The sequence below is a fragment of the Trichosurus vulpecula genome, chromosome 4 (genome assembly GCF_011100635.1).
Source record: "Trichosurus vulpecula isolate mTriVul1 chromosome 4, mTriVul1.pri, whole genome shotgun sequence".
Classification (NCBI taxonomy): domain Eukaryota; kingdom Metazoa; phylum Chordata; class Mammalia; order Diprotodontia; family Phalangeridae; genus Trichosurus; species Trichosurus vulpecula.
In genome coordinates, this window is record NC_050576.1 from 157,144,937 (window position 1) to 157,167,618 (window position 22,682).

The window sequence follows — 22,682 nt, forward strand, 5'->3', positions numbered from 1 at the left end:
ATTTTGGACACTTGCTCTAACAAGGATAGGACTTCTTCTTGGGATAGTTGGAATGACATATAGGTGAGAGAGGTAGGATTACTCAACTCATTTTATTTCTCTTGTTCCTAGCAAGGAAAGTTATCTTTGGATTAGTAAGAGCAGAGTAAAAATGGACAATGAGTTCATAACCATGATAAGTAGGGAAACAGAGAGCACCTATTTGCCTTTGATGAATTTAAGGTACTAGACGCTAATGAACTACAGTCTCTTTACAAGGCCACCAGAAAGTAAGACTCCACTTCTGGATCTTCCCACTACCTACAAGGTAGACTTTTTACCTTAGCTAGCTGGGAACGAGGCCACCATGTTCCCCCTCCCCCACTTTCCAGAAAGTTTATCTGTATCTATATCTATGTCGATATCAATATCGATATCACTATCTGTATATTTTTAGCCCATTAGAATGTAAGCTCATTGAAGGCAGGGACCATCATCTTTGCTTTTGTAATATTATTCTTAATAGTGATAGTAATGAGAATAAGTAGCATTTATATAGAATTTTACATGCTCTGTCTCATTTCATTCTAACAATAACCTTGTAAAGTAAATGCTATTATTATCCCCATTTTGCCAGTAAAGAAACTGAGACTAGAAATTTTCCAAGGGTCACATAGCTAGTATGTGAGGCAGGAAATGAACTTGAGTTTTCCTGACTCCAAGTCCAATAATCTAACTACCTTTACACGCATACCTAGGTTTTAGCATAGTGCTGGCACATAGGGGGTGCTGTTTAATAAATGTTCTCTCTCTGATGTAAGAGACATTAATAAATGTCTCTGTCTCTCTCTCTCTTCCCCCCTCCTATTATCTATCTGAGCCACTGTCATAGGGAAGAATTTGTGTAATAAAAGCCCCTACCCCCAAACCCCCAAATCTGTCCCCATCACTATGAGTGGATTATGTTATGGATATCTTTTGGGAGGACAAGGGAAAACATTAGACAGGAAGAATGGGCATGGATAGATTTCCATTTGCCTTGTTAGAGGGAACCCTTCATCAATGAGATCTTAGCCCCATCACAGCATTAAAGTACATTTTAATAGCATTTTTTCCAATTACGTGTAAAGATGACTTTCAACATTCATTAAAAAAATTGAATTCCAAATTTTCTCCCCCCCCTTGCCTCCCCACTACCTAAGATGGTAATTCTACACACACACACACACACACACACACTCACAATCATGTAAAGCATATTTCCATATTAGTCAAGTTGTAAAAGAAGAAATAAAACAAAAGGAAAAACCATGAAAATGCTTTGATCTGAATTCAGACTCCATCAGTTATTTTTCTGGATTTGGATAGCATTTTCTATCATAAGTCTTTTGGAATTGTCTTGGATCATTGTATTGCTGAGAAAACTAAGTCATTCAGAAGCGATCATCACATAATGTTGCCGATTTTGTGCATGATGTTCCCCTGGTTCTATTCACTTCACTTTATCAGAGTACATTTTGAGGGACAGTAAGTGAAGATCTGGAAGAGTCAGTACCCACAAACAGCCAGGAAAGTTTCCTCAATAATAGTTTGTCAGATTAACCTCATTTCTTTTTTAAAAAATTCATCCTAACATTGTAACTCATTTAGAGCTTTCAGATTTTGATTAAGTGTGTTTATTATTGTTCTCTTCTTTGAGTCATTATCAAATATGATATGCATACCATGGATGTCTTTAAGTCCTTTGCTAAAAATGAGCGACAGCTAAGAAATAAGAATAGATTCCTATGACATTACATGAGAGAACTCTTAAAATGACATAAAATCATTAATGAATTCTTTAGATCTGATCATTTAACCAATTTCAAATTCTTGTGATTGTACTAGCATTTAACTCATATGTTGCCATCTTGTCCACAAGAGTAACATGAGACACTTTTTCTAATGCTTTGCTTAAATCTAGGTAAACTTTATCTATCCACTGATTTCTTTCATCTGCTAGACTAGATGCCCTGTCAAAATTGAAAATGAGGTGAATTTGGTATAACATAGATGTTCTGGAGGAAGACTTCTAATTAATACCTCCTATGAGTGTAATGGCAAGTTCTGGTGCTGTTTCTGACTTTCAGGTAAAGTGTTAGCATGTTGTTGGAGCATAATTGCTGATGATGTTTGCTGGCGCTGGTGTTGCTGGTGCTGTTCCTGTGCTGGTGGCGCTGGTGGCCTGTTGTTGGCTTTCAGGTAAAGCCTGTTGTTGGAGTGTAATTGCTGGTGTTGCTTGTGTGGTGGTGAGGGTGCTGCTGCTGGCCACAGTGGCTGCTACTGTTGATGGTGGCCTGCATCTGCCTTTCAGGTAAAGTGTTAGCACATTATTGGAGTGTAATTGCTGGTGCTGATGTTGGTGGTCTATTGCTTGCTGGCTTTTAGGTAAAGTATTAGCATATTATTAGAGTGTATTTGTTGTTGCTGCTGCTCCTTCTCCTCCTGCTGCTCCTGCTGGCCTGTTTCTGGTTTTCCATGTAAAGCGTTGGGGTGTAATTGGCTTGCAATTGGGGTGTTGTTGGCTTTCAGGTAAAGTATTAGCAAGTTGCTGTAATGTAATTACTGCGGCTGGTGCTGCTGGTGGTAGTGCTGCCTATTTCTGGCTTTCGTGTAAAGCCTGTTGGAGTGTAATTCCTGGTATTGGTGGTGCTGGTGTTCTGGTGGTGGTGGTGGTGGTGGCAGTGGCAGTTCTGTGGCTGCTGCCGGTGCTGCTGCTGCTAGTGCTGGTGGCTCGTTGCTGGATTTCAGGTAAAGTGTTAGCATTTTGTTGAAGTATAATTGCTGGTGGTCCTCTGATTTCTTCCTTTTTGTAAAATCTGTATGATGATTTTTGCAGAATGTCTCCAAACACAATTTGGAAGTTTATGGACAATTGTAGCAGTATCATATCTGCTAGTTCCTTCAGTACTCCAGGGTAGTCTAGTGACTGGAACTTATGAAAAGCCAGCAAGTCATGCTCTTGCTCTCCATGTTGGCTGTTGATTCCCTATTATCCACTTTTGTTGTCTTCTTCCCAGATAAAAAAGGAAAACACAAGAGTAAACTAATACTTCAGCAGTTCTTCCTTCTCTCTATGATCTATCACTATGATACCATCCATCCCAAACTGTTTATCCCTTCCTTAATAATTTTCTTCCTTCTAATAGCAACAATAACTACATCCTTTTTGTTGTCCTGAACTTTTATTGGAAGGAAATTTCTAGGTTCTTTCTGCCTCAGTTCATTATGACAATATTCTTTCTTTTTAAAGACTGAGTCTCAAGGTGGGGCCATGATGGTAGAGTAGAGGCATCCACTTCAGCTGAACGTTCCCAACATTTCCTTCCAAATAACTTTAAAATACTATCTTAAATCAAACTATTGAGTGGCAGAGCCCACAAAAGATCAGGGTGAGACAATTTTGCAGCCTAAGACAACTTAGGAGGCCATCAGGAGAGGTCTGTCACTCTGGAGTGAGGGCCTGCTCACCATGGCAGCAACAGAGGTGGACTTTGGAGGTGGCCATAACAATGGCACCAGCAGGTTAAGGATTTCTCAGCCTGGAGGGTTAGACAACTGGTCAGAAAGAGATTACAGGGACTCTTTGCTGGTACTGGGTGCAGCTGGCACTGATTAACAACTCTATTGCCCATATGAAGCTCTGGGTCACAGTTCCAAGGTAGAGAGGAGGGCTTGTGGTCATTCGTGAGGTAGCAGGAGTCCTCGTCTCAGTTTCAAGGCAGAGGAGTGGTAGTGCTTATGGCTGCAAAAGATCAAGAAACATGGTCTCAGTTCCATGGATAACAAGATCTCTGGTGCTTGCAGCTTCAGTGGAGCAAAGTGTAAAGAGCGGAGTATAAACCAAGAGAACAGTGACTACACCTCTTTTAGATCATACCACCATGGAAGCTTGGAAGCACTGACAATAAGATATTCTAGATGGCAAAGGAGCTGGGATTACAATTGAGGATAACTTATCCAGCAAAACAGTATAATCCTTAAGGAGAAAAAAATAGACACTGAAAGAAATAGAGAATTTTCAAGAACTCTTTATTAAAAAGGCCAGAGTTGAACAGAAAATTTGACAAACACAATACTCAAGAGAAGTGTAAAAAGGCAAACATGAAGGAGAAATCATAAGGGACTCAATAAAGGTAAATTTTTATAGTCTTATATGGGAAGATGATACCTGTAACTCCTAAGAACTGTATTATTAGGACACTCATAAGGAGTCTACATGGACAGAGGGCATGAGTATGAGTTGATTATGTTGGGATGATCTCAAAAAAAATGAAGGGGTGAGATAGAAGGATGCATGGGAGGGACAGGGACAGGTAGAATGGGGAAAATTTCTTACTTTAAAGAGACATTCATGCTCTTTTTGTGGTGGCAAAGAATTGGAAATTGAGGGAATGCCCATCAATTGGAGAATGGCTGAACAAGTTGTAGTGTATAAATAGAATGGAACACTAATGAGCTCCAAGAAATGAGGAGCAGGCAGATTTCATAAAAATCGGGAAAGACTTAATATGGACTGATGCAAAGTGGAAGGTGGCAAAACCATTGTATACAGTAACAGCAACATTATACAACCATCAACTATGAATGACAGCTATTCTCAGCAATACAATGATTCAAGAAAATTGCAAAAGACTCATGATGTAAAACGTTGTCCATATCCAGAGAAAGAACTCATGGTATCTAAATGTGGATTGAAGCATACTATTTTCACTTTCTTTACTTTTTCATGGTTTTTTCTTTTGGTCTGTTTCTTCTTTTACAACATAATTAGTATTAAAATATGTTTTACATGATAGTATGTATATAACCCTATATCAAATTGCTTACCATCTTAGGGAAGGGGGAAGTGAAGGAAGGAAGGAGAAAATCAAGAACTCTAAAAAAATGTTAAAATTTGTTTTAATATATAATTGGAAAAAATAAAATATAATTAAAAAGTGATTTGTAAAAAGAAAATGTGGGTGGTGGGCTGCACTTGAACTTCACTCTCATTGGAATTGGTTCAAAGAGGGAAGAATATATACATATACATATATATGTGAATACATATAAACACACACACATACATATATACATATACACATTCAAATGGGTGTAGAAATTCATCTTACCCAATAGGGAAATGGGGGAAAAGGGAATAAAAGAAAGGGCACCTGAATGGTAAAAGGGAGGGCAGATCAGTGGAAACAATGGTCAGAAGCAAAACAGATTCTTGAGTTTACTGTTTACAAGGTAAAAAGAAATAGAGAGCAGGATAAACAAGAGAAAATGGGGAAGAGGGAAATAATCAGTTAGTAATCATAACCATGAATTTGAATGGGATGAGCTCACCCATAAAACAGAAGCAGATTGCAGAATGGATTAGAAACTAGAATCCAACAATATGTTGTTTATAAGAGACAAGCTTGAAATAGAAAGATACAGGCAAAGAATTAAAATAAGAGGCTGGAGCAGAATCTATTATATTTAGTTGGAGAGAATAAAGCAGGAGTAGCAATGGTGATCTTAGACAAAGCAAAAACTAAAATAGTCCAATTAAAAGAGATAATCAGGGAAACTACATTTTGGTAAGACATAGACAATGAATTAATATCAGAAATTTTTACAGCAAGTTTCTCTGATAAAGACTTCATCTCTCAAACATATGAAGAACTGAGTCAAATTTATAAAAATAAGAGTCATTCCCCAATAGATAAGTTGTCAAAGGATATGAATAGGCTGTTTTCAGAAGAAGAAATCAAAACTATCAATAGTCATGTGAAAAAATGCTGTAAACCACTATTGATTAGAGAAATGCAAATCAAAACAATTCTGAGGTGCCACCTTGCACCTATCACAAAGGACAAATGCTGGAGGGAATGAGGGAGAATAGGTACACTAATAAACCATTGGTAGAATTGTGAACTGGTCCAACTATTCTGGAGAATAATTTAGAATTATGCCCAAAGGGTTTTAAAACTGTGCATACTGTGATCCAGCAATACCACTACTAGGTCTGTACCCCTAAGAAGTTAAAGAGAAGAAAAAGGATATATATATATATATATATATATATATATATATATATATATATATACACATATATATATATATATATATATATATATACATATGTATATATACATACACACACATACACACACAAAATATTTATAGCAAGTCTTTTTGTGGGGGCAAAGAATTGGAAATTGGGGGGAATGCTCATCAATTGTGGAATGGCTAAACAAGTTGTGGTACACAATTATGACAGAGTACTATTATGCTATAAGAAATGATGAGGGGGATAGTTTTCAAAAAACATCTAGGAATACTTATATGAACTAATGCAAAGTGAAACAAGTAGATCCAGGAGATCATTGTACACAGTAGCAGCAATACTGTAATGATGATCAACCTTGAAACACTTAGCTATTCTGACAAATACAATGATCTAAGACCATTTCAAAACACGAATTATGAAAAATGCTATCTACCTCCAGAGAGCAGAAGAACTCTGAATGCAAATTTAAATATAATTTTCTTACATTCTTTATTTTTCTCGCTTTTTCATGATATGGCTAACATGGAAATGTATTTTGAATGATTTCACATGTATTATTGATATCATATTGCTTGTCTTCTCAGTGGATCAGGAAGGAGCAGGATAGAGGCAGAAAATTTAGAACTCAAAATTTAAAATGAAAGAATATTAAAAATAAATGATAAATTAAAAAAAAAGATTGAGTCTCCCAACCTCACCTACATTGGAAGTGCAGGAATTACTCATGGTCCAATCCTGCTGCTGATCATCATGACAGTTTTGAACTGCTTCTTTTCCGATCTGCCCCTCCTCCTACTCCCAGATCTTTACCATCTTGATTCTGAATTTAACGAAGTCATCCAATCTGCATAGGCCACTCAGAACTTCTGAGCTTAAAAGATCTTCAACTTCTGTCTCCCCTGTAGCTGGGATTATAGGTGTCTTATCATAAAAGCTGGATTCTGACAATATCCTTACAGGACTATGGTGCATCTATATATTAGTCCTTTGGTACCCACCCTTGATTTCATCTTTTGTTTATATCTTTTAAACATTTAATTTAGTTTGTTGTTCCCTATACATTCACACTGGTCTCAAGACAAATCCCCATCTCTCTCCTTATCTAAATGGTTTCTCTCTCTCTTTTTTAAAAAGGGATTCCCTTCTGTCCTGGGCTGTCTTATAGAGAATTTAGTTCATAGTGTTCTCCATTTTCTTCCTTTAGGTGCTTCAAAATCTGTTCTCCTAAATTCTAGGATATCTATTAGTCAGTGCCTGGCTTTTTTCATCTACAGAAACTATAGTAAAGAATGGTTACTTCTCTCCAAGATTCTGGTCATTTACACCCTAGCAAAAAGCTCCTCTCTATTGATGAAAATCAAATATAGAATAGAATTTCCTCCTGATGGGTCCTCTACATTTTGAAGGATGATATCATCATTAAGGCTAGTCAAGAAGTTAATAGCTGCTTTTCATTTGTCTGAGAACCCTAACAGACGTATGAATAATTCAAGTCCTCTATAACTTGTATATTTTGCATCTGTGCTAGCTTGAGATCTGTCTACTGAGCTCCTTATTTATATCCTCTTTCTGTCCAGATGGTCTGCAACAAACTCTTATAACAATAACATTTTTATCTCTCTTTTCACTAACTTTTTAAGTGAAAAATTATTCTGAGCTCGACAAACATCAAATGAAATTGATATTTCCACATATATAGTAGACTAGAAAAAGTGAGTAGTATAGGAAACTATAGACTCTATCATTTATGGCTTTCTTTTAAAGTACTGTATATAACAAACTCAACCTATAGCTTTCAAAGAAGTCCTGCTTGTCTCTGAATTCTTTCTATTTTCTTCTCTGCATTTTAAAGAATTTAAACATTTTAAAGAATTTTTAAATTTTTTTCTCAATTACTTGAGTTCCAGATTCCCTCCCCTATCCTTCTGCTCTCCCTTCCCCAAGAAAGCAAACACATTGATATAGATGATATGTGTGCTGTCATGCAAAATATATTTCCATATTATCCATGTTGCAAAGGAGAACACAGACCAAAGAAGTAAAAAAATATTCTTTGATCTACATTCAGACTTCATCATTTCTTTTTTCTGGAAGTGGATGGAATTTTTCATCATAAATTCTTTGGAATTGTATTGCTAAGAATATCTAAGTCATTCAAAGTTGATCATTGTACCGTATTGCTGTTATTGTGTACAGTGTTCTTATTCTGCTCACTTCTCTTTGTACCAGTTCACATAAGTCTTCCCAGGTTTTTCTGAAAGCATAAGTTTATCATTTTTTATAGCATGATAATGTTATATCACAATCACATAGCACAACTTGTTCAGCTTTGCTACACTTTTTAAAAGAGATTCCTTAATCAACACCCTTTTTTCTTTTCTTTTGTTTTCTACTATCCTTTCTATATCTATTCCCCTTTTGGATCTCCCACTCCCCATTGCAAAAAATAAAGAAGCAAGAGTCTTTGTAACAAATATGTATCACAAAGCAAATTACTACAGTGGCTGTTTGAAAAGGTATGTGTTATTTTGCATCTATAGTCCATCACTTCTCTATCCACAGGCCAACTAACATGTTTCGTTATCACCGTTCTTGAGTTATGGTTGGTCATTACAATAATCAGAGTTCTTAAAGCTATTGAAATATATTTTTTATTTATAATATTTTTGTTATTGTATTTATCGTTCTCTTAGTTTTGCTTCCTTCACTCTGCATCAATTCATGCAGGTCTTCCCAGGTTTTTCTGAAACTAAATCTTTTATGATTTCTTATGAAATATTAACGTCCTCTTATTCATAATTTTTCACCTGTTTAACCATTTCCATGTGTAATTAATAATATTCAACTATAAACCAATAGATACCACAAACAGATATGATAGAAATATTTTTGTACATCTGTGTCCTTTTTCTTTGCTCTCTTTCGGGTATTGACTTAATAATTGCATCATTGGCTAAAGGGTGTGTATAGTTTAATGATTTTTTGTGCATGGTTCCAAAATGTTCTGCAGAATGGCAGTCCCATTTCACAGCTTCACCAACAGTATATTAAAATACCTATTTTTCAACAGCCCTCCATTTGTGATTGTATATTTTGGTCAACTTTGCCCATATGAGGGATATGAGAAAAACTTCAGAATTACTTTAAGTTGCATTTCTCTAATTAATTACTTGGAGTATTTTATATAACTATTGACAGCTGGGATATGTTCCTTTGAAAACCCTCTGTGCATAACCATTGACCAATTAGGGAATAGCTTCTAGTCTTATACATTTGAATTAGTTCCTTATATACTTTGCATATGTGAACTTTTTTAGAGAAACTTGCTGCCAAGGTTCCCCTCCCCCCCACCCAAGTTACCTATTTGTCTTTCATTTTTTACCAAACTATATTTGTTTGTCCAAAATCTTTTAAATTTTATGTAAATCAAAGTTATGTATTTTATCCTATGTGATCTTTATTGCTTGTTTAGTCATGTGTCCCCCTTTATCTATAAATCCAAAAGATAATTTCTTCTTTGCTCTACGAATTTATGATGTAAACTTTTATATCTATCCATTTTGAGCTTATCTCGGTTTACGGTGTAAAATGTAGGCCTAAATCTAATTTCTTCCAGACTGTTATCCAGCTTTTCTAGGAATTTTTGTCAGATAATTTCCTTTCCCCAGTCACTGGGGATACTCAAGTTTATCAAACACTAGGCCACTGTATTTGTTTGTTTCTATATGTTGTGTACCTAATCTGTTCCACTTATTTACCTCTCTTAAAAACAAACAAACAAAAATACCCAAAACCTAGTACCAAAACAACTCTTTATCTCTCAAAAGAATATTTTGTAGTTGCAATCATGTAGTTCTGATGTATGATTTGGTAGATTCCCAAGTATTTTATATATATATATATATATATATATATATATATATATATATGTGTGTGTGTGTGTGTGTGTGTGTGTGTGTGTGTGTATATATACTACATATATATAGTAATTATTTTGAATTGAATTTTTATTTTCATCTCTTTCTACTAGCATTTGTTGGTAATATACATAAATATTATTACAATGTATAGTTTTATTTTATATCCTGTAATTTTGCTAAATTTATTGATTAATTTTTAGTTGACCCTTTAGGGTTTTTTTAGATAGAGCATCACATTATTCGCAAAAAGTGATTATTTTGTTTCATCTTTACTTATGCTTATTCTCTCAATTTCTCTTTCTTATCTTTTTATTCTTTTTTTTGCTAGAGCTTGAGATTTTAGCATATGTTAAATAGTAGTGGTAATAAGGGGCATTCTTGCTTTATTCCTGATCTTACTGGAAAGTCTTCTAACTTTTCCGTATTATAATAATGTTTGCTCTGGGTTTTAGATAATACTACTTACCATGTTAAAGAAAATTCCATTTGTGATTGTCTTTTGTAGTATTTTTTTAGCATGAATAGGTTTTGCATTTGTCAACAGTTTTTTTAAACATCTATTAATAATATCATATGACTTAAAATTATTTTGCTATGAATATTGTCTATTATGTTTGTAACTTTCCTTATATTAAAAAAACCTACATTCTTGATGCGAATTTAATCTGGTTATAGTGAATAATATTACTTTGCTATAGCCTCTTTGCTAATATTTTATTTAACTTTTTGCAGTAATATTCATCAGGTATATTGATCTAATTTTCATTCTCTGATTTTTCTTTCCATGATTTAGATATCAAGACTGTAATTGTATCATAGAAAGAATTTGGAGGGGTCTCTTCTTTTCCTAGTGTCACAAATAGTTTACGTAATGCTAGAATTAGTTTTCTTTAGATATTTGATTGAATTAATTTGTAAATTTCTGTAGCCCTTTCATTGATCTTCACCCAAATGCTTTCCAGAAGCTGATTCCTGGAGTTCCTCACATAAGTATACCTTCTTAATATTCAAAACTGCCTTAACTCTTGTTTTTTATCTTCTGAGTAGGGTACACCCATCAAGAGCCAGCTTGAGCTCCAAGCAATACCTATGATTTCAAATTTTTGTCTTTGTGTTAGAAAGTTTTTCTTATTCATTACTCATACTTTGCACATTTCATATAGTTATCTGAGCCTATGGACTTTAGTGTTGACTCATGTCTGGATTTCATCTTCTTAGCATTTCTTAGCATGTCTACTATTGTTTTTCTACATTTTCACTATTCTCTTTGGTATTGAGCTCAGTAGTGGAGACGATCTGGTGTGATGGAACATGAAATAGTTCTGTAGCCAAAGACCCTGGGTTTAAATCCTATATCTGATGCTTACTACCTTTATGATTTGGGGGAAGTTATTTAACCTCCCTCAACTTCAGTTTCCCAATCTGTAAAATGAGGTGGTAGTGGTGATGATGAACTAATTGGCCTCTGAGGTCTCTTATACCTCTGAATCTATGGTCCTATGATAGCAATTTTCTTTCTCTCTTCCTTTTTTTCCTTTCTCTTTCTTTTTTTATGTGATGTGTTCTACCTTATAAACTCTAAACATAGACCTGGATTTCCCTTTGTGTTTTTAGATAATTTCCCATTTTTTTCAACTAAAATCCCTTCTATATATTTAAAAGAAAACTATTTTCTGTCTGAATTTGGTGGGTGTGGAAGTGTCCTGCCCCTCTACTACATCTTCTAGGTAAGAGATCAGATTGCATTTTGAGAACAGATAATTGTTACTTGGACATGATATAGATTCAAGCATTGCATGCCACATGTACATGTATATTGCAAAATTATTTATTTTCCATAGTTATTGAAAGTGAGGGGAATCTCCCTATCTCTTTCTTTCTCATTCTACCACCTCCACCCCAAGCAGCTTTTCTGTCACTCTTCTCAACTTATCAGGACTTTCTTAGTTCATTAGGCCTTTAACATTTTGTTAGTACCCCAATAGCCTTTGAATAATTTATTATGACATATTTTTGTGATTTTTAAAAATTGCTTTCCTGGAATTTCATCAAAATCAGACTTTATATAGATCTACCTACCTATCTATCATTCTATCTATCTATCTATCTATCGACTCATTGGGTGCAGGGACTGTATTTTGCCTATTTTCGTATCCCCAACACTTAGCACAGTGCTATGTGCTTGACAGATAATAAGAGCTTGATAAATGGATATACAAAGAGCAAAAGATAGTCCTTGTCCTCAACACACACACACACACACACACACACACACACACACACACACACACACAAATGCACACATGTACGTAGATGTTGCCTACCCTATTAGAGTGTAAGTTCCTCATCGAAAGGGATTGCTTTGCTTTTGGTTTTATATCTCTAGCATCTGGCCTAGTACTCAGAACATAATAGATGTTCAATAAATTCTTATTGGTTAAGTAATTAACTCTCATTGGTCCTTATAACAGTTCCTTCTGGTAAGTTGGGCTCCGGAAGGCAGCTGTCTTCTCATTAAGGTGATAGGGGCAAATCCCACCCAGGGTCTTATAGGGTAGGTCCTTCAAATGATATTTCACAAACCCCAATTCTGGTGTGTTCTCCCCAATATCAATCATTAAGTATCTCTTCCATTGATTAGTGCTCTGCTATCAATTTAACCAATTAACATCATTAAACTTTAATAAAAGGATATTTTTTGAAGAAATACATAAGAAGAACCAAAGTACAAAAATATCCCTCCTAGACATTTTCACCACTCTCCCTTCTCTCAGAAGAGTGGGTTCAGAACTTGAAGAGGGTGCTTTAAAGTGTTCACTGGACCAAGTGCACTCTTGAATGTGGCATGGCCACTGGATGGGTTGTTCCCCTGCTGCAAGAGATGGTATCTCAGCTATCAACTTGATTTGCACCTGGACAGGGTCAATCAGCTCCCTAAGATTATGTTGCCACTGGAGAGTGTTTGCTGGATTGGCGCCTTTTCTCAGGATCTGGTGTCTCTGCTAGATTGGTGGATCCTTTGGAATCCCCAAATTTGCTCTTCTGTGGGCAGCTGTGGTCTTTCTACCTTTAAGCACTGTCTTGGCTGGGTAGTATTGTTCTATCTGCATTTGGAGCTGCATAGTGTTCTTTTCATCTTGAGTTCCACAGAACTCTTCGAGTTAGATCAATGACAAGGCTTAGGACAGGCAGAAGCCTCTTCCCTTTAACTTCTTCCCTTGTTTGTTTCTCCTAGGCAGGAGACAGGAGAAATTCTGTTTCTCTTATTTGATTGTTCTTGGCTCAAAAGACCCTATCTTCAATAAGCCACTCCATGCTTCCTTAGGGTGATCAGTTTCAATTTAGTGAGTTTTATTTCCTATATCATTTGGGAATCTTAAGTATGTGAATGGCTAGGGACAAATGTATGAATTCACTCTGTGCAATGGAGGTAAATTTATTATCTTGCTGGCCTTTTCATTTGCAATTGAGCTATTCAAGGCTCCAACCTTTTCAAGGGTGGGAAATGACTATTTTGCATTTGAAGTCTTTCCTCTTTATATTTCATTGCCTTTCTCCATGTAGACCTTTAGCTTTTGCTAAAATCTCACTGGGGCATATCCTTCTAACAGAGGTTATAGTGAGTAAGATACCTTGAAGACTTGGCCCAAAAAGGATCACAATTCCACATGATTCTCCTCATGCTTCCCCTACCCAAAGAATTTTTTTAAAGCATAGTATGACATTTAGCTTTTAAGCTTTAAGTTTCTAACTAATTAACTTCTCTGAAACTAAATCCCTTCAGCACTGCTTTTGTGGACTACCTTTTATTTAGAAAGTCAAATTTTATGGATTTAATCATTTGAAAAGAACACTATTTCCCAAACTCTCAGTCCATCCTCAGGTTCATTTTTCTATTGTGGTTGAGCCAAGGATCACATTACTTGATAGGAATAACTGTGCTTTTAGTGACTTCTGGGGATTTCTGGTCTCAGATCATTGTACGTTTCCCCTTAATTTGCTATTTGCTACTGGAAGATGAAAGTTTAGGGGAAGGGGGAAAAGTATGGAAGGAAAGGTAAAGCAAAGTTCTTTTGATTTGTTGTCATCCAAAAAGAAAATTCGATTTCCACATTTGGCCATTGTTGAGGTGTGATACTTTCTTTTACCCAGTTGATAGAGATAAAACTGAATTCTATCTTCAAGTTGTACCTATTGACTTTTCATAACCAGCTGTTAAAAAATTCAAATACAAACAGAATAACGAAATGCCCTTCTTCTGACTTAATTGGACACATTTCATAGGAAAGGTGGCCCCATGCTTTACTGTTACCTACCATCACTCTGATCTAACTTTGACTATGTTTACATTTTTATCTCACAATTGCCTTGGCATATTAAGGACTCTTTAACTGTTTATTTGATTGTCTATACATTGAAACAGCTATCTGTAGTAAAATATCTCATTCCACATCTTTTATGATGAGAAGCAACTCTAATCAGAAGCTTCCAGGAAGCAGAATCTACTGAAATAATTACCAACACTCTTTCCCAATATATAACATTTCTAACAGAAGTCACATGCAAGGAATAGGCTCACTTCTTTAACCAAAGCAATTGAGAAAATTTTGTGCTCCAGAGTGAGAACGGCGGGCAAAACTTAAAACCAAGGGAGTAGACATGTAGTAAGTCTTCCAACACAAATGCATTCAAGTTATCTGTTGCTGAAGACACTGGGAATCAGGTCAGATACCTAGATTATGTCAAACCTATAAGAAGAGTCGTGGACATCAGGTAGCCTATACTTTGAAAATAGTATTTATTCTGCTACTGAAGACAGGACAGAGAGAATACAGTGGAAAACTTTATACCTGGATTTGAACAATTAACTTCACAAATATAAGATGAGGGACTGTGGCTAAAGAGCAGTTAATTTGAAAAAGGATTTATGGGTTTGAGTATACTACAGGTTTTATATAAGGCCATGGCAGCCAATAATTATAATTATCCCAAAGTGGGATTGGTTGGGTTTCCTCAGGAGTTACTGCTTTTCCTCCCACTAGAGGTCTTCAAGAAAATGTTGGACCTACCAGGCATCTTTCAGAGAGGATTTTTGTTCAGATATGGTTTGGACTAGTTGACTTCTGAGATTTCTTTTCTTTCTGTGATTAAAAGGCATCTAGGGATTGCAGTGGACAGAATGTTAGACTTGGAATCAGGAGTTCCTAACTTTGGGTCCTGTCTCAGAGACTTGTTAGCTGGGCAAATCACTTAATCTCTCTATGCCTCAGTTTCCTCATCTGTAAAATGGGGATAATAATAGCCCCTATCTCACAGGGTTTCTGTGAGAATTAGATGAGTTAGTTTATGTAGAGTGCTTGATAAACCTTAGAGTTCTCTACAAGTATAGTTATTGTTGTCATTATTAATTATTACCATAATAAATCCTTTACAAGGGGCTCAACAAATGGCTGGAGGGACTTCCTATTGATCAACCTATAGATGGAGGACTTCCTATAACATTACAAGAGTATGTCATAACACAAATATTTATGTCCATTTAGTATCTCAGTTCATGCTACCTAACTTTCCTATCTTGTTTGATACTATTTGTTATCATTCAATAAACAAGAATTTATAAAGTACCTACCTATATGCCAGATATTAAGCCTAGAAGTACACAAATATAACAAATTAAACAATCCATACCCTCAAGAAACTGATATTTTATGGAGGAGTATGGAAGGGTATACTAGTAAATGTTTAACAACTGGATCTTTGAAAAAAAATGTACTTTTGATATACTTTTCAATTCAATCTGCATTCTTAACATTTTCTCCATCACTTTCTCAAGTCTAGACAAACAAGAAAACAATAAATCGTGCCCTAATTTGTAGCCTTTGCCAATTTCCAAGGTGTAAATGTTTATATTAAAAATGTAACTGTTGTTGTTTGTCCTTCATTCTTGAAAAGGGCCAATGACATCAGGAAGGTGATGTCTTGACTTGTAAGTGAACTGGATTTAAGTGAGAGCAGGCTGTGCAAAGTCACTGGCCTCACTTTCTCCTCGAGAGCCACTTGAGTGCAGTGGCAAGACATAGATCAAAGTGACTGGAGATGGCTCTGGATGCAGTGGAAAACTATGGTCTTTTTAAGCTAAAGTCTTTCCCAGGTCTCAGTTTAACTGAGGTGATGATGCCCATTTAGTGATTAAGGATAGGTAAGAAATAAGGCAGAAAAAGGGCCTCTTTTACCTAATTAAAAAAATCAATCTGGGAGGGGTTGGCCCTCAGGATTAAAGTATGGTCAATCAGCTCCATTAAAGTCCAATAGGCTTTATCAATACCAATGTTGTATTTCAAGAAATCACAAATGAAACTACTTGGGCCAAAAGGGCTAATAGTCCCAGTTCTTTTTGAAATGATAGAATAAATAAGTAGGGAAGAGACAAAAGAAATCTAGCCCATAAACCCCAAGATACCCCATAAGGTTTCAGTGATGAAAATTTATATTCCTTTGGGAACAGCACCATAAAGTAAGGGTATGATCTATATGGACAGAAAAAGAAGAGGATTTAACAGCAGGCTCTCAGAGCCTGTTTCACCTGGCTCCAATATACCTCTAGAACATGCTACTTTTGCATACAATTTGTCATTGGTAATGTGCTGTAGCCTGTCACATAAGTCTCTATTGCTCTTGGTTGATCTGAAAACTCGGTTCTTTGAAGACTCTGCCAGTTCCAACTCTAGCCCCCTGTCGGCTCCTTAATTCCTGAGACTTCTCAGAGAGTCCTGTATCAGCCCCAGATCTAGGCCTACTCATCTCCCAACCAATAGCTTCACCCCAAGGCCTTTTTGAGTACTCAAGAGTCCTTTCTCAGATCAGATCCATCCTAATTAACTATGCCCTAAGCCTGTCCTGACTCCCATAGGCCATACTTTTGCCTGTTTCTGCTTATTGTGAGGTGACCCTCTGAATCCACAGGATTCAACATCTTTATCTGCTATGAGGTTAGATAGTTTAATCACCTCCAACCACTGATACTCAGTTGGGTTTGTTCCTCAATGGTTAACATAATCCCACCTTATCATACTCTTCCCATTGCAGTGATCCTGAACTCCCAGCTCCTTATACCTCTTTCCTTATCCCCCACTGCCCACTCTCTTACTCCCATCCTCCTTAACCCTTCCACCCAAATGTTTCATTCCAGATCAACATTTTCCTTCTACTATGCTTTCTGGAATGCTTGTCCCATAGGTAGTAAACTTGCTTTCCTCTTAAATCTTTTTCTTTCCCACTTCCTTCCTGAGACCTGGCTCCCACTTGATGATAGAACTTCCTTGGCCACCCATTCTATTACTGGTTATACTTTCACTCATATCTCCCTCCCCAACTCACTGGTGAGGAGACGTAGAATAGTCCTTGCTTGATCCTCATTGCCACTTCTAGACTATCCATCTCCTACCATTGTCTTTTGAGATTTATTCAAGCCAAATTCATCAACCAATCAAGATTATGGTAGCTATTATCTACAAATTCCCCAGGAAACTCTCCTTCCTTCCTTAATGAGTTCAATGCCTAGTTCATAATTTCTTTCCATCCCAACTCCTGTTCCCATACTAGGGAACTTCAACATACATATTGATATTCCCTCCAATATCTTAACTTCCTTGTTGCTCAATCTCCTCAGTTCCCATAATCTACTCTTTCACTTTACTTCAGTTATACACACTCAAGGGTGGGTCATACCCAGGATCTTACCACCACCTATAAGTGTTCAGTTTCCATGCTCATGAACTATGAAATTTTTTTTATCTAATTATGACCTTTTATTCTATCTTTCCTTCTGCCTTAAGACCCCAACCTTGTTCTTTGTCATCATTGTGACCTCTAGTTCCCCTACTCTTCACTTCTTTCCCAGGCCATCACCGCTTCACTGGCCCCCTTCCCTATCTCTACCCATTAGTAAACTGTTCCAGTTCTACCTTATCCTCTTGAGTCCCTTGTTCCTTTATCCTTTTGCTAGATAATGTCTTGCCAAGTCCCAACCTTGGATTACTTCCACCACTCAATGGTCTCTTCCCATTCCAATCCATTGTCCACATAGCTAACAAAGTAATCTCCCCAAAAGCGCAGGTCTGGTCAGGACACTCTACTACTCCATAAACTTCTATGGCTTCCTAATAGTTCTAGAGTCAAATATGAGTTACATGTTTGTCAGTTAAAGGTCTTCACAGCCTGACCTTGTTCTATATGGCAGCAAGGTGGATACAGAGGGACACACAAGGGATAAAGTCCCTGAGTTGGAGTCAGAAAGATGTGAATTTAAATCTGACTTCAGAAAACCCCTAGCCCTGTGTCCCTGGGCAAGTTATCGAACATCTCATAGTCAGTTTCTTCATCTGTGAAGTGGGGATAATAATATCATCTAACTCAGAGGGTTGTTCTGAGGACTTGATGAGATAATATATGTAAAGCACTTTGTAAACCTCAAAGTGCTATATCAATGTTGTTGTATAATTGTTGTTGTTGTATTTCTGGTCTTATACATTGATCCCCTTTACATACTCTATGGGCCAGCCATGATCAATCATTTGCTATTCCTCATGCAGAACTCTCCATCTCCCCTCACCTTGCCTTTTCACTGGCTCTCCCCTATGCCTGGAATGCTCTCCCTTCTCATCTCCGTTTCTAAGATTCCCTGGATTCCTTCAAGGTGCTGCTCAAACATTACTTCTTATGGGAAATTGTTCATCATCTCTCCGGCTGTTAGCGACCTTTCATCTCTTTAGTATGCATCTTATGTCATATATGCCTATTCATTTACATTGGGGAGTGAAAGAGGGAAGAAGAGGGAGAATAAGAGACAGACACACAGAGACAGAAATAGAGTGTGTGTGTGTGTGTGTGTGTGTGTGTGTGTGTGTGAGAGAGAGAGAGAGAGAGAGAGAGAGAGAGAGAGAGAGAGAGACAGAGAGAGACAGAGAGACAGAGAGAGACAGAGAAAGGGAGAGACAGAGAAAGAGAGACAGAGAGACAGAGAGACAGAGAGAGAGAGACAGAGAGAGACAGAGAGAGAGAGATAGACAGAGAGAGAGAGAGACAGAGACACAGAGAGAGAGACAGACAGAGAGAGAGAGAGACAGAGAGAGAGAGAGACAGAGAGAGACAGAGAGAGAGAGACAGAGAGAGAGAGAGAGAGAGAGAGAGAGAGAGAGAGAGAGAGAGGGAGAGAGAGAGAGAGAGATTGAGAGACACAGAGAGAGACAGAGACAGATACACAGACACACACACAGACACAATGACACACAGAATGTTCAAGTTCCTCAGGGGAAAAGGCGAGGAAGAGGATGAAGGACACAAGTATGCAAATAGATGAGTTAGCCTTGGGAAAGAGGACAACTTCTTTTGTCATAGACTAAAGTAGGAGAGAATGAGGGATGCTAAAGAGGGATTTTTGAGTTATGAATTAAAGGAAAAGAGAAAAGGTTCTCTTTTAAAAGACAGTGGGACATATGGGGTTTGAGGGGAAAAAAGAGTTTGGAACAGCCACTATTCCAAATTTGGGGAGAAGAAAAGGGTTCTCTTTCTCCATACGAGTATATCTTTTAAAAATATGGTTCTGTTTTACCCCCTCTCATCTATTCCTTTTGAATAAGGTATGATCTTTCAGCCTTGAATCTTATCCTATCAAATTTCAGTGATACTTACCAGGTCAACCTTAGCTCTTTGCTTTACGAGCTCTAATACACCCTGTTTATTACTTTCAGTTTGTATAGTCAAATGTAGAGGGCACACTGGTTTGGATGTAACCCCAGAATTTCTGGGTGATTGTCTCCCCAAAGGCTGTTTGGTGAAACAGACTGAGAGAAAGCACCAGCATTTGTAATGCAGCCCCCAGTCTGGACTGGATACTCACTGGCAGAACTCAAATGATAAAACATCCTGGAAGACATGACAGCAAAGCTAAGTTGTCAAGTGAAAGTTAAGAGGGAGCTTAGGTCACAGTAGTGAATGGATGCAGAGTCATAAAGGAGATTTTGGCCATGCCCCCTCTGGACTTGATTTGGAGATCTTGCCTCCTTTTTTTGAACCAGGAGGATAGTTTGAGTTGGGAGCAGTCAGGAGAGAGGTTTTCTGAGATTCTTGCCTACCATTCTGTTGAAGATGATCAAACCCCAGCTAAGAGATCCAAGAAACATCTGGTTTTCAAGGCAAGCCCATTAAAAGTCAATTAGTGTTCACACACTTCCCTAGAAAGTGCTTGAGTGACTGAGATAATCCCCTTCTGCAGTATGTAGAGATGGGAGGTTTATTTTACAGCAAGGAACATTCTAATATCTTTAAGCTTGGGAGTAGCTGGAGAAAGGAAGAGGTTAGACTCATAATCTTCTATTCCTGGGGATATGGGATGATGTAAAATCTTGTTTGGGCCACAGCTGTTGGTTTGGAGTTACAGATGTCTTCTTATTTTAAGGAAGTTGTCCTTTACTATTAAAATGAAATCTGAATAACTTATTAAACCCTGGATCAGAAAAGCAACAAAATGTTATAAATGGATGGGGGCAAAAAGAATACCTAGCACTGAGGAGAAGGAGAGGGAAAGCAGGTCCCCAATAAAGGACTGTACCATTCCCTTCTCTCCCATTAACAATAATAACTAACATTTATGTTGCATTTACTATGTGCCAAGAACTGTTCTATGAGTTTTACAATTATTATCTCATCTGATCCTCACAACCACTCTGGGAGGTAGGTGCTATGATTATCCATATTTCACAGATTAGGAAACTGAGGCAAAAAGGTTAAGTGACTTATCCATGGTCACACAGATAGTAAGTACCTAAAGATTGGATTTGAACTTAGATCTTCCTGACTCTCAGCCCAAGATTTTATCCAAGGCACCATTTTGCTACCCCATTATAAAATCTTTCCTTTTTTTCTTCCTCTCTTTCTTACCCCTCCCTCTTCCTTTTCCCCCAGTCTATTATTCTCCCCTTTCCCTCTTCCCTTCCCCTCTTTCCCTCCTTCTTTCTTTCTCTTTCTGTGTGTATATATGTATACATATACATACATATTTTATGCAAAATACATTGTATATATAATATGTACATCTATCATATCTCTCTGTCTCTCTCTCTGTCTCTCCGTCTCTCTCTCTCTCTCTCTCTCTCTCTCTCTCTCTCTCTCTCTGTCTCTCTATCTAATAACCATCTGAAGCCATGAGTTCCATTGCTGTCTATCTTCTCAGATATTTTCTTCTATGAATTACTTGTCCTCTTTTCTGATGGCAGCAAGGTGGTACAAGAGACAGAGTGCTAGAGTTTGAGTTAGAAAGATGTGAATTTGAATCTGACCACAGACAACTGTTGTACTATCACAGGGTCATAGTAAGACCTCTGCAGAATCAGAAGACCTGGTTTAATTCTGGCCCTGTCACTACTTGCCTGACCTTAGATAAGTCATGGAACCTCTCCAGATCGCATTTTAAGATGAGTGAATTAGACTAGATTTCTAAGGTGTCATCAGCTCTATTTATTATACATGCTAATCTCTGATTCCCAGCTTGTCAGATCCACATGGGCAATTTTCTCCTTCCAACCCCTTTTTGAACTTAAAGTCCTCTTGATCAGATGCATAAGACTATAGGAAAGTACATTTTTACCCACACTTGTTAGGAGCCTGGCCATCATTCCAATATCTTTAAGCTATGGTATAAAAATCCAAATCTTATGTGCAGATATCACTTTCTGGGCTAGTCATACCTTTCCTAAATTTGCTGTTTTGTTTTCTTCAATCCCCTAATTTCCACCAACAGTAAAGAAGAAAATATCATCTGTGCCCCAAAGATATAAATATATGTACATACATACATATATACACACATATATGTATATATACACATATACATATAAATGTTTTATACAAAACTTCATTGTCCTTAGTCTTGATTTTTAATTTGCTTCTGGTAGCATTTGACTCCAAACAAATCACTCAAAATGTGATGACCTCCAGGTCTTCAGGTTATAAAATTTGGGGGAGTTTCATTGTCACAACTAAGGTGAATGTCTTGGAATGACATCAGACCTTTGTTGCTCATAGAAGGTCAGCAAATAAATATATTTTTTTCCTTAGCAGGGTGCTGTAGGTGAGTGGTGTTAAACTCAAATAGAAAATAGTTCCCTAAAGTTGCATATTGAGTTAATAAACCACAACTTAACATTATCTATGTTGTATTTGATTTCATTTATTTTTTTAAACATTTCCTAATTCAATTTTAATCTGAATCGGATGACATTCAGATTCCACTCAAGTTTGGCCCAGTCTATTAATTTGATGCCTCTGTTGCCCACCATCCCTGCATCACCAGACCAATTGAGCTAGATCTGGCCTAAGACATTAGTACTGGAACAAAATAAGAGTCTTGTAGACCAGTGGTGTCAAACTCAAATACAGACATGGGCCACTAAACTGTACAATCGATCAATCGGTCACTCAACAAACATTTATTAAGCACTTGCTATGTGCCATGCACTCTGCTAAGCATTGGGGGCACAAAAGAGGCAAAAGACAGTCCCTGCCCTCAAGAAGCTTAGAATCTAATAAGGGATCCTTGTAGACCACATAGAAAACCATACATGTTTATATGTTTATTTTTTTAATTTATACATTATTGCCTGAAAATCAGATAGAAACTACATTTTAATCTGATTTGTGCTGTA

The 22,682-nt window shown here is 37.0% G+C and overlaps 1 long non-coding RNA gene across 1 annotated transcript in view; it reads left to right on the top strand.

Moving 5' to 3' along the window:
* The first annotated feature begins 2,114 nt into the window (after window positions 1-2,114).
* LOC118846387 overlaps window positions 2,115-22,682 on the top strand; it is a 38,595-nt gene continuing 18,027 nt past the window's right edge. Inside the window, exons 1-2 of the long non-coding RNA XR_005010188.1 lie at window positions 2,115-2,220; window positions 8,514-8,577. This is a non-coding gene — a long non-coding RNA (uncharacterized LOC118846387). The remainder of the gene's footprint in view (window positions 2,221-8,513; window positions 8,578-22,682) is intronic.